Here is a 12296-nt window from a genome sequence, read left to right on the forward strand (position 1 = left end):
TTGTACCTGATAACTGCCTATTTAGTAGTTCATAGTTTACAATAATGCTTCTAGTTCTTTTGAAAAATCTTAATATGAAATAAATAAAGTTTGAATTATTCACCTTACAGAAATAAAAATAATTATAAAAGAAGCCCATGAATGATTCCATACAAAATTAGATCAACTAGATAAAATGAACAAACTCCTAGAAACACACAAATGACAAAAAATGACTCAAGAAGAAATAGAGAATTGGAACAGATCTGCAAAAAGTAAAGAGATTGAATCAATAATCAAAAATCTCCTATAAAGATGAGTCTACAATCAGGTGGCTTCAATGATAAATTCCACAAAATATTTGATAAGGAATGACACCATCGACTGATAAATGGATATTCTGTATGTATGTATGTATGTATGTACATACAATAGAATATTTCTTGGCAATCAAAAAGAGTGAAATCTTGCCATTTGCAACAACTTGGATGGAATTAGAATGTATTATGCTAAGCAAAATAAGTCAGTCAGAGAAAGATAAAAATATGATGTCACCCATATGTGGAATTTAAGCAATAAAACAGATTAATATTGGGGAAGGGAAAGAAAAATAAGATAAAAAGAGAGAGGGAAGAAAACCATAAGAGATTATTTAAATACATAGAACAAAGTGAGGGTTGCTGGAAGGGTGTTGGATGGGGAGATGGGCTAAACGGATGATGGGCATTAAGGAGAGCACTTGTTGGAATGAGCACTGGCTATTATATGTAAGTGATGAATCACTAAATTCAACTTCTGATATCATTACACTATATGTTAGCTAACTTTATTCAGACAAAATTTAAAAATTAAAAAAAAAAATTTAAAAATGGACACCAAATAAACACCAAATATTGAATAAAGAGTGAAAAACACTCCATCTAAAACTCATCTAAAAATAGTAGAGGGGCGCCTGGGTGGCGCAGTCGGTTAGGCGTCCGACTTCGGCCAGGTCACGATCTCGCGGTCCGTGAGTTCGAGCCCCGCGTCAGGCTCTGGGCTGATGGCTCGGAGCCTGGAGCCTGTTTCCGATTCTGTGTCTCCCTCTCTCTCTGCCCCTCCCCCGTTCATGCTCTGTCTCTCTCTGTCCCAAAAATAAAAAAAAAAAAAAAAAATAGTAGAGAAAGCAGTTCTTTATTCAGTGAGGTGAACATCATCCTGATATCAAAGCCAGACAGACATCAGAAAATAGAAAACAAAACAAAACAAAACAAAAAACCAATACCCCCTATAATTCACAAATAGTAGTGCACTGAGTTCAACAGTATGTTAAAAGAATTACATACCATGACCAAGTGTGATTTATCCTAAAAAATACAAAGGGAAATAAAATGCATTTAAATTGGAAAAGAGCAGGTAAAACTACCTTTATTTGCAATTGACAGGATCTTATGTATAGAAATCCCAATTGAGTTCAGCAAAGTTCAAGGGTACAAAATCATCATGCAGAAGCCAGTTGTGCTTCTATACTAAGAAGAAAATGAAGAAAGCAATTCTGTTTATAACACCCCAAAATAAAAAATACTGAGGAATAATTTAACCTAGAAGGTGAAAAACTTGTATACTGAAACCCATAACACAGTGCTGAAAGATATTAAAGAAGACCTAAATACATAAAAAAGATATCCCATGTTTATGAATTGAAAGACTTACTATTGTTAAGGTGCAATACTACCTAAAGTCATCCAGAGATTCAATATAATGTCTGTCTCAAGTCCAGTGCATTCCCCACCCCTCCAAGCACACACTTTTTGTTTTTTGCACAAAAGTTAAAACTAATCCTCAGGTTCATGTGGAATTACAAGGGAGTCCTTAATAGCCAAAACAACATTGAAAAGGACATCAGAGTGGAAGTCACACTCTTCTCAATTTTACAACTTACTACTAAACTATAGTAATCAAAATAACATGGTACTGGCATGAGAAGGATAGACATATAAACCAATAAAGAATAATTGAGAGTCCATACATAAACCAATATACTTATGGAAAATTGATTTCAACAAGGATGCCAATGGGGAAAGAACGGTGTCTTCAACAAATGGTGCTGGAGAAACTGGATATCCACATGCAAAATAATAAAGTTGGACCCCTACCTCACACTGTATCTTAGATTCTGGCAATGGATTCTTAGTATGATACCAAAAACATGCACAGCACCACCACCAACAGCAACGAAATAGATGAATAGTTCTTCATTAAATTTAAACTATTCATTTTTCAAATAACATTATCAAGAAATTGAAGACAACCTGTAGAATGGGAGAAATGTTGGCAAATCATTTATCTAATAAGAGTACATAATCCAGAATATTTTTTTTCAATTTTTAAATGATTATTTATTTATTTTTTTTTAATATGAAATTTATTGTCAAATTGGTTTCCATACGACACCCAGTGCTCATCCCAACTTGCCCTCCTCAATACCCATCACCTACCCTCCCCTCCCTCCCACCCCCCATCAACCCTCAGATTGTTCTAAGTTTTTAAGAATCTCTTATGGTTTGGCTCCCTCCCTCTCTTTTTTTTTCCCTTCCCCTCCCCCATGGTCTTCTGTTAAGTTTCTCAGGATCCACATAAGAGTAAAAACACATGGTATCTGTCTTTCTCTGTATGACTTATTTCACTTAGCATAACACTCTCCAGTTCCATCCATGTTGCTACAAAAGGCCATATTTCATTCTTTCTCATTGCCACATAGTATTCCATTGTGTATATAAACCACCATTTCTGTATCCATTCATCAGTTGATGGACATTTAGGCTCTTTCCATAATGTGGCTATTGTTGAGAGTGCTGCTATAAACATTGGGGTACAAGTACCCCTATGCCTCAGCATCCTGTATCCCGTGGGCAAATTCCTAGCAGTGCTATTGCTGGGTCATAAGGTAGGTCTATTTTTAATTTTTTGAGGAACCTCCACACTGTTTTCCAGAGCAGCTGCAACAGTTTGCATTCCCACCAACAGTGCAAGAGGGTTCCCATTTCTCCACATCCTCGCCCGCATCTATAGTCTCCTGATTTGTTCATTTTGGCCACTCTGACTGGTGTGAGGTGGTATCTCAGTGTGGTTTTGATTTGTATTTCCCTGATGAGGAGCGACATTGAGCATCTTTTCATGTGCCTGTTGGCCATCTGGATGTCTTCTTTAGAGAAGTGTCTATTCATGTTTTCTGCACATTTCTTCAATAGATTTGTTTTTTGGGTGTGGAATTTGGTGAGTTCTTTATAGATTTTGGATACTAGCCCTTTGTCCGATATGTGATTTGCAAATATCTTTTCCCATTCCATTGGTTGCCTTTTAGTTTTGTTGATTGTTTCCTTTACAGTGAGTGCTCATGGATTGGAAGAATAAATATTGTTAAAATTTCCATACTACCCAAAGCTATCTACACATTCAATGCAATCCCAATCAAATTGCACCAGCATTCTTCTCAAAGCTAGAACAAGCAATCCTAGAATTTATATGGAACCACAAAAGACCCCAAATAGCCAAAGTAATATTGAAGAAGAAGACCAAAGCGGGAGGCATCACGATCCCAGACTTTAGCCTCTACTACAAAGCTGTTATCATTAAGACAGCATGGTATTGGCACAAAAACAGACACATAGACCAATGGAATAGAATAGAGACTCCAGAATTGGACCTACAAAAGTATGACCAACTAATCATTGACAAAGCAGGAAAGAATATCCAATGGACAAAAGACAGTCTCTTTAACAAATGGTGCTGGGAGAACTGGACAGCAACATGCAGAAGAATGAAACTAGACCACTTTCTTACACCATTCACAAAAATAAACTCAAAATGGATAAAGGACCTGAATGTGAGACAGGAAACCATCAAAACCCTAGAGGAGAAAGCAGAAAAAAACCTCTCTGACCTTAGCCACAGCAATTTCATACTTGACACATCTCCAAAGGCAAGGGAATTAAAAGCAAAAATGAACTATTGGGACCTCATGAAAATCCAGAATATTTTAAGAACACTTATAGCTCAATAACAACAACAACAACAGCAACAACAACAAACACAACAGAATTTTAAAATAAGCATAAGATTTGAATACCAGTTTCTCCCAAGAAGATATAAAAATGGTCAGCAAGTACACTAAAAGGTGTTTAATATCACTAGTCGTTGGGGAAATGCAAATCGAATCCACAATGAGTATCAATTCACACCCACTAAGATGACTATAATTGGAGAAATAAAAGGGACAATAAGTATTGACATGGATGTGGAACAATTTTAACCCTTGTACATTGCTGGTGGAATCTAAACTGGTGCAACCAAAGATGAAAATAATTTCATGATTCTTCAAAAAATTAGACATCAAATTACCATATGCCCCAGAAATTCCATTCTTATTTCCGAAGAACTAAAAACAAGTACTCAAACAAAAATTTGTATACACTTTTTTAGCAGCATTATTTACAGTAGCCAAAATGTAAAAACAACCCAAATATCTATCAACCAATAGATTGGTAAACAAATTATGATATGTATATAGAATAGAATATTATTCATCGATAAAAAGGAATAAAGTACTGATATATTCCACAATATAGATAAACTTGGAAAACATTTTTTAATATTTTATTTATTATATTATATTTTATTTTATTTTATTTAAATTTTAGATAGTTAACAAACAGTGCAATATTGGTTTCAGGAGTAGAATTCAGTGATTCATTATTTACATATACCACCCAGAGCTCATTGCAACATGTGCCCTCCTTAGTACCCATCACCCATCTAGCGTCTCTCCATCAACCCATAGTTTGTTCTCTATCATTAAGAGTCTCCTGTAGTTTGTTTCCCTCTCTTCTCCTTTTCCCCCTTGCCATATGTTCATCTGTTTTGTTTCTTAAAATCCACCTTCGAGTGAAATCATATGGTATTTGTCTTTCTCTGATTGACTTATTTTGCTTGGCATAATACATTCTAGCTCCATCCACATCATTGCAAATGACAAGATTTCACTTTTTGATGGTTGAGTAATATTTCAGTGTGTGTGTGTGTGTGTGTGTGTGTGTGTGTGTGTGTGTGTACATATACCAATCTTCTTTATCCATTCATCAATCATTGGACATTTGGACTCCCTCCATAATTTGGCTATTGTTGATAATGCTGCTATAAACATTGGGGTTCATGTACCACTTCAAATCTGTATTTTTGTATTCTTTGGGTAAATACCAAATGGTGCAATTGGTGGATCGTAGGGTAGTTCTATTTTTAGTTTCTTGAGGAACCTCCATACTGTTCTCCAAAATGGCTGCACCAGTTTGCAATAGTGCAAAGGGTTCCCGTTTCTCTGCATCCTCACCAACACCTGTTGTTTCTTGTGTTGTTGTTCTAGCTATTCTGACAGGTATGAGGTGGTATCTCATCATGGTTTTGATTTATATTTCCCTGATGATGAGTGATGTTGAGCATCTTTTCATGTGTCTGTTAGCCATCTGGATGTCTTTGGAAAACTGTCTATTAATATCTTCTGCCCATTTCTTAATTAATTATTTGGTTTTGGGGTGTTGAGTTTGATAAGTTAGTACCCAAAATCTATCATTTCTCTCTTTTTTTCCTCAGTCAGCTTGGTTAAAGTGATGATTGTGTTGATCTTTTTAAAGAACCAACTTTTGGGGACGCCTGGGTGGCTCAGTCGGTTAAGCGTCCGACTTCAGCTCAGGTCACGATCTCGCGGTCCGGTCTGTGAGTTAGAGCCCCGCTTCGGGCTCTGGGCTGATGGCTCAGAGCCTGGAGACTGCTTCCAATTCTGTGTCTCCCTCTCTCTCTGCCCCTCCCCCATTCATGCTCTGTCTCTCTCTGTCTCAAAAATAAATAAACTTTAAAAAAAATTATAAAAAAAAAGAACCAACTTTTTTGGTAAATTGATCCTGGGTAATATTTTTCTATTCTTTATATTTTCTATTCTAATTATTATTGTTTCTTTCTTTTTCTAGCTCTGGATTTAGTTTGCTCTTCTTCTTCCTTAATGTATAAAGTTAGGTTGTTGATTTGAAATCTTTCTTCTTTGTTAGTATTAATAGTTACAGCTATATATATATCCCTCTATGCAGTGAGCTCATACCTTTCATAAGTTCTGGCATGTTGTGTTCTTTGTTTGCATTCCTCTCCAAATATTTTTTTTCATTTCACTTTGATCTTTCCTTTGACCTATTTTTTTGCTTAAGGCTGTGTTATTTGATTTGTATGTATCTGTGAATTTTCCAGGTTTTTTTCTTTCTATATCTCCAGATTTCTTCCATTGTGGTAGGAGAAGATACTTTTCATGATTTCGATTTAAAAAAATTATTTCAAGCTGCTTTGGCAGCCTGGTATATGGTCTAACCTAGTCACTATTCCATGTGCACCTGACCACCTGAGAATAATATGTCTTTTCTTGTTTTACAGTGGAATATTCTATATATGTTAGGTTTGGTTGGTTTATAGCGTTGTTCAAGTCCTGTATTTATTTATAGATCTTCTGTCTAGATATTCTACTCATTACTGAAAGTGGATTGTTGAAGTCTCCCACTATTACTGTAGAACTCTCTCTCTCTTAAAGTTTATTTATTTTGAGAGAGAGAGAGAGAAAGAGAGAGCGAGTGAGCATGAGCTGAGAAGGGTCAAAGAGAGGAAAAGGAGAATCCCAGGCAGGCTCCATGCTGTCACTGGAAAGCTTGGTGTGGGCTCAAACTCATGAACCATGAGATCCTGACCTGGGCTGAAATTAAAAGTTGGATGCTTAACTGACTGAGCCACCCAGCCATCCCTTTCTCTCTCTTTAATTCTGTCAATGTTTTCTTTATTATATATTGGGACTCTGTTATTTGGTGCAAATATGTTTATAATTGTTTTGTCTTCTTGATGAATTGACCCTTTTATTGGTATATAATGATCTTTGTCCCTAATCATTTTATACTATAATCATTTTTACTATTTTATTATTATAGTCACTATTTGCATAGAATATCTTATTTCATGCTTTCACTTTCAACCAGTTTGTGTCTTTGAATCTAAAGTGAATCTCTTGAAGACAGCATATAGCTGTAACATGTTTTTTTAACCCATTCTGTGTTATGTAAATGGTGACTTAGTATTTACATTTATACTAGTTTCTAATGAAGAAGGAATTTCTAATGCCATTTTGCTATTTGTTTTCTATGTCTTATGTTAGTTTCCTTAATTCCTCCAATACTGCTTTCTTCTTTTTTTAAATTTTTTTCATACTGTGCCATTTTGACTCCTTCATCATATCTTTGTCTGCATATCCTTTAGTTATTTTCTTTCTAATTACCATGGGATTAAAATAATATCCTGATTTATATCACTTTAGTTTGAATTGTTATCAACCTACCTAAATAGCATGCAAAAATCTCTCCTATACAGCTGTGCTTCCACTTTATATTGTTATTGTCACAAGTAATTTTTTTTTATGTATTGTGTTCCCATTAACATATATTTATAGTTATTGTTTTGTGAATTTGTTTTTAAAATCATATGGTAAATAAAAAGAGGAGTTACAACCCCCAAACACAATAATAATGGCTTTTATATTTTCCTTATAGGTACTTTTCCTGAAGTTATTTATTTCTTCATGTGGCATCTGGTTATTGTCAAGTGTCCTTTCATTTCAGGACTCCTTTTAGCATTTTTTATAGGGAGTCACTACCAGTGAAGAGACTACCTTAGATTTTGTTTATCTGGGAATATCTTATTTCTCCATTTTTGAAGGTTAATTTTGACAGTTAAAGAATTCTTGCTTGACTTTTTTTTTTTCTGTCAGCACTTTAAATCTGTCTTCCCACTGCCTTCTGACTTCCAATATTTCTGATGAGAAATTAGCTGTTAATCTTAATAGGATCCATTTTATGTGAAGAGTTGGTTTTCTCATTGCTTTCAAGATTTTTTCTTTGGTTCTCAGTAGTTTGATTATAATGTGTGTTGATATGAATCTTTGAATTTATCTTACTTGTCTGTTGAGTTTCTTGAATGTGTAGATTCATATATTTTACCAGATTTGGGAGATTTTCATCTATTATTTCTTTAAATATTCTTTCTGCCTTCTCTGTCTCCTCTTTCTGGGAATCCCATAATGCATACATTGCTATACTTGATGGTGTCTGATAGATAACCTAAGCTCTGTTTACTTATTTGTTTTTTAAAGATTTTTTGTCTTGGTCCTCGGAATGAGTGATTTTGATTGTATCACTTTCATATTTACTGAATATTTCTTCTTCCTGGTCCAATCTGTTGTTGAACCACTGTAGTAAAATTTTAATTTCAGCCATTGACTTTTTTCACCTATTTACATTGCTAAGATTTTATTTTATTCTTTTTTGTAATTTCTATCTTTTTATAGCTCTTCTCTATTTGTTCATACATTGTTCTCCTGGTTTCCTTTAGTTTATTTCTCCTGGTTTCCATTAGTTATTTGAGTATATTTAAGACATTTGATTTAGTCTATGTCTAATAAGTCCAATATCTGGACTTTATCAGAAATGGTTTCTGTCCATTCTTTTTTTTTCCCTGTGTTTGGACCCTTTTTTCCTATTTTTTGGGATGCTTCTACTTTTTGGTTGAAAACTGGAAATTTAAAATATTATGTGCTAAGTTTGGAAACCAATGTGGTATATCTGGAAATTCTCTCTGTCTCCTCCCCAGAATATTCTGTTGTTGCTTGTTAAGTGTTATGGTGTTATAGTCATCAATTTATTTAATGCCTTTTCATGTATATATATATATATATGTATATGTGTGTGTGTGTGTGTGTATACACACACATATATATACACACACATATGTATATGTATACATATATGTACACACACACACACATATATATATATATTCATATATATGTGTGTGTGAATGTATATATAAAGGCTGTATTTTTTGTTATGTGTGGTCACCAAAGTCTCTTGTTTTTTCTTAGTGGTCAGCCAGTGACCTGACAGAGATTTCCTTTAACACTTGGAGCAAAGAAGAAAAGAAAAATCCTCCTGGCCTATGCAGATTAGCTCTGAGCTGGGGAATTTGTGAAATATTTAGCCAGGACACCTGAGACTCTTACTTACTTCACCCCCTGCTTGCACAGAACTCAAATGTCAACCATAGGTCAAGCCTAGGGTCCTTTTAAACATCTTCTCTAAGAATGTACATGACCCTGAGCATCATGGTATACTTAATAGCCCTAAAAACTTCTTTCTCCCCAAGTTCTTTCCTTCTCAACCTTATTCTCAGGATTTTCAATCTATCTGCTTCTTGCTTCCCTTGCCACACTCTTCACCCTTGTCCCAGGCAGCTACAGATAAATAATATATGTCTTTAAATGTTTCCATAGGCCTGGTAAGCTGCTCCCACCTGACGAGGGCAAAGCAAAGGCAAGTTTCAGTGCTTCAGGAATGTGATCCATCATTCCTATGGCCATCATTGACTTGGGGAATAGGGTATAATAGGTGAATAGGTAAAATCACCACAATGCTTCCTTACCAAAACTTAGTAGCCTCTTTTGTCATTAAGCACCTTGGTTTCTGTAAGATTTTGTTTAGATTCCAGAGTTTTCAAAAATGTTGATTCTATTAGTGTTTTCAATGTAATAGTTGCTTCAGTGGAAGGAGCAATTCTTGAAGCTTTCTATTGCAACACTTTCTGTTACATCGGTCTCAGGGGTTTGTTTTGTCTGTTTGCTTGCACTTTCTTGATTTTACTGGAAAATGTCAGTGGAATGTTGTCAGATGACTCAGATTCAAATTATTTTCTGAAATAGTTTGTTATTTTTGGTTTGTTGACTGAAATATATAGGGGTTGCTATTATTGAGTTATGCCATTAGGAGCTATAATCAAAAAAAGCTCATCTATAGGCACCTATACGTACAATGGGAAAAAAAGATTCTTAACCTTGGAATCAGACAGTTTTCATCTTGTTAAGAGTGACTGTATGGAGCCATCTATTATGTGACTCATCTTGATTTCAGAGACATTAAAATGTGAAATAAATGTTCAGTTTGAATTAATGCAATATAAAAGATACTCTGTCTGCAAGTTAAGACTCTTTATTCATGTTTTCATTTGTATTTACCCAACTTATAACATTCATTATTTCAAAACTATAAATTACAATGAAGGTTTGTTGCTTTATTTATTTTTTTTTTATTAAAGCAGTGGTGATCCTTAAGCAATTCTAGTTTCTCAGCTATTGTTATTGTACAGGTATTTGAATAGATCCTTCAAATTCCATGTATAGCTAGACATTTTTCCATTTGGGTGAATCTGTCGAGTCACTTTTAGCTGTTGAATCTGAAGAAAATTATACTTTGTTTAGCATTGTGTTTCATTTTATAAGTGTGTTTACCTGATTCTTTGAAGAGGTGCTTTTTTCTCCCTACTCCTGTTAAAGTTGAGATGGGTTCGTGGCTCATTACAATAATATAGGTTTACTCTGGAAGTGAAAACAAAACAGAACAGATTTTAATAATTGTTTTCCTTCTTAACCTAGCTAATGTATGATATAGCTTAAGACCTGGGTTCCTTTCCTACAAAAAGGAATTGCTAATAGTACCTCTCCTCTAGGCTTGGGGTAAAATAATTAAGGGGGAAATTAGTAAATGATAGTTGCTGCTGCTTTTTCTCTTTCCCCTATCCCCCTTTCCTCCTCCAGCTTTGGCCCCCTGTCCTAGATCTGGTTTTAATCCCCAGACTGCAGTTTTCCAGTTGCTCTAAATCTATTGCTTACCATCATACTGCTTGTCAGCTAATCCTGTGTGTGTGTGTGTGTGTGTGTGTGTGTGTGTGTGTGTGTTTTGGATTTGGCCTGAGATAGTGATCTTTCCCAGCTGCAAACTACTGGGCATTCATGAAAATTAAACCAATGTTTATCCTTTCTGCAACCATGTGAATGTTAGATTGAATATATGTAATTGTTAGTGAACATTAAATTCTACAAACTCTAATCTTATTTAAAAATAATAATCATATGAAACACTACAAAGAGGCATCACATCATGAGCTAACTGTTTGCTACAAAGTCAGATGGATTTACCGTTTCTTAAAAAAAAGTAGGAAAATGGTATCTCTACGTACATACAAAACAATCAATGACAAATGCATATGGAGAATACCACCATCAAACTCCAAATGTGCTATCACTTCACACCCACTGGTATGGCTAAAATGAAACGATGATCAATAATAAGTGTTGGCAAAAATGTGAAAAACATGGAAACCTCATTCTTTGCTGGGCGGAATGTAAATTGATGAAGGCACTTTGGAATACAGTTTGGTAGTTCTTCAAAATGTTAAACAGAGAGTTATCATAGGACTCAGTTCTTCCACTCCCAGGTGTATACCTAACAGAATTGAAAACATATTCTTTATGGGGTGATGAAACTTCTGGAATTAGGTAATGATGATGGTGACACAGCTGTATGAGTGTAATAAAAACCATTGAATTGTTACTTAAAAAAAAGAATACCACCATCAAGATGTCTCAAGATGTGTGAAATTTTGTTGTTAATGTTATATTTAATGTGTGCTGTTCATATGGAACACTTTTATGTTCATATCAAAAATCTGTGAAGACTTCTGTGGGGGGCATTATTCAGAGCATACATTTTCCAAACTAGTTTTTTTTCCCTTTATTGAGTGTGTGCCGTCATGTGAATTGTGAAGGGACAGAGGGAGAGGAAGAGAGAGAATGAATCCACACTGTGTGTGGAGCCCCACATGGGGCTTGATCTCATGACCATCAGATCATGACCTGAGCTGACATCAAGAGTTGGACACTTAACCGACTGAGCTACTCAGTCATTCCTAAACTGTTTTTTTTTTTTTAATATATAAGGTCCTAAAATTCTTGATCATAAAAATACTCTACATAAAGTTTTAAGGTAGATAACTACCTGATTAAGAAAGAGATACTTTTGCCTGCAACCAAGTCAGTGCAATCTGGATTTTGATGTAATCAAGTTGTTTATAGCAACCTTTAGTATGCTTTGGGATCACCTGAGCAGTGATTCTGATGCAGGAGATCTGTAGACATTTTAAGACGTGCATACAAGGGTAATCCCTGTAGTGGATCAATGAGATAGGTAAAGGAGAAAGAGGAATCTTCATAGCAGCCTATGATGTAAGATCTACTTATTGCCATTTTATAAACAAGGAGACTGCCTCTGAGATGTGAGATAATAAGGAATCTTAGGTAATAGTGTCAAGGAATGGAGAACACTTGCTTCAAAGCCAAGTCTTCCTAACTCAAAGATTTAATGGTTCTTTCTAGG

This window comes from Panthera pardus, unplaced genomic scaffold, assembly GCF_024362965.1.
Source record: "Panthera pardus isolate Hobbes unplaced genomic scaffold, ASM2436296v1 HiC_scaffold_19, whole genome shotgun sequence".
In the NCBI taxonomy this organism is placed as follows: domain Eukaryota; kingdom Metazoa; phylum Chordata; class Mammalia; order Carnivora; family Felidae; genus Panthera; species Panthera pardus.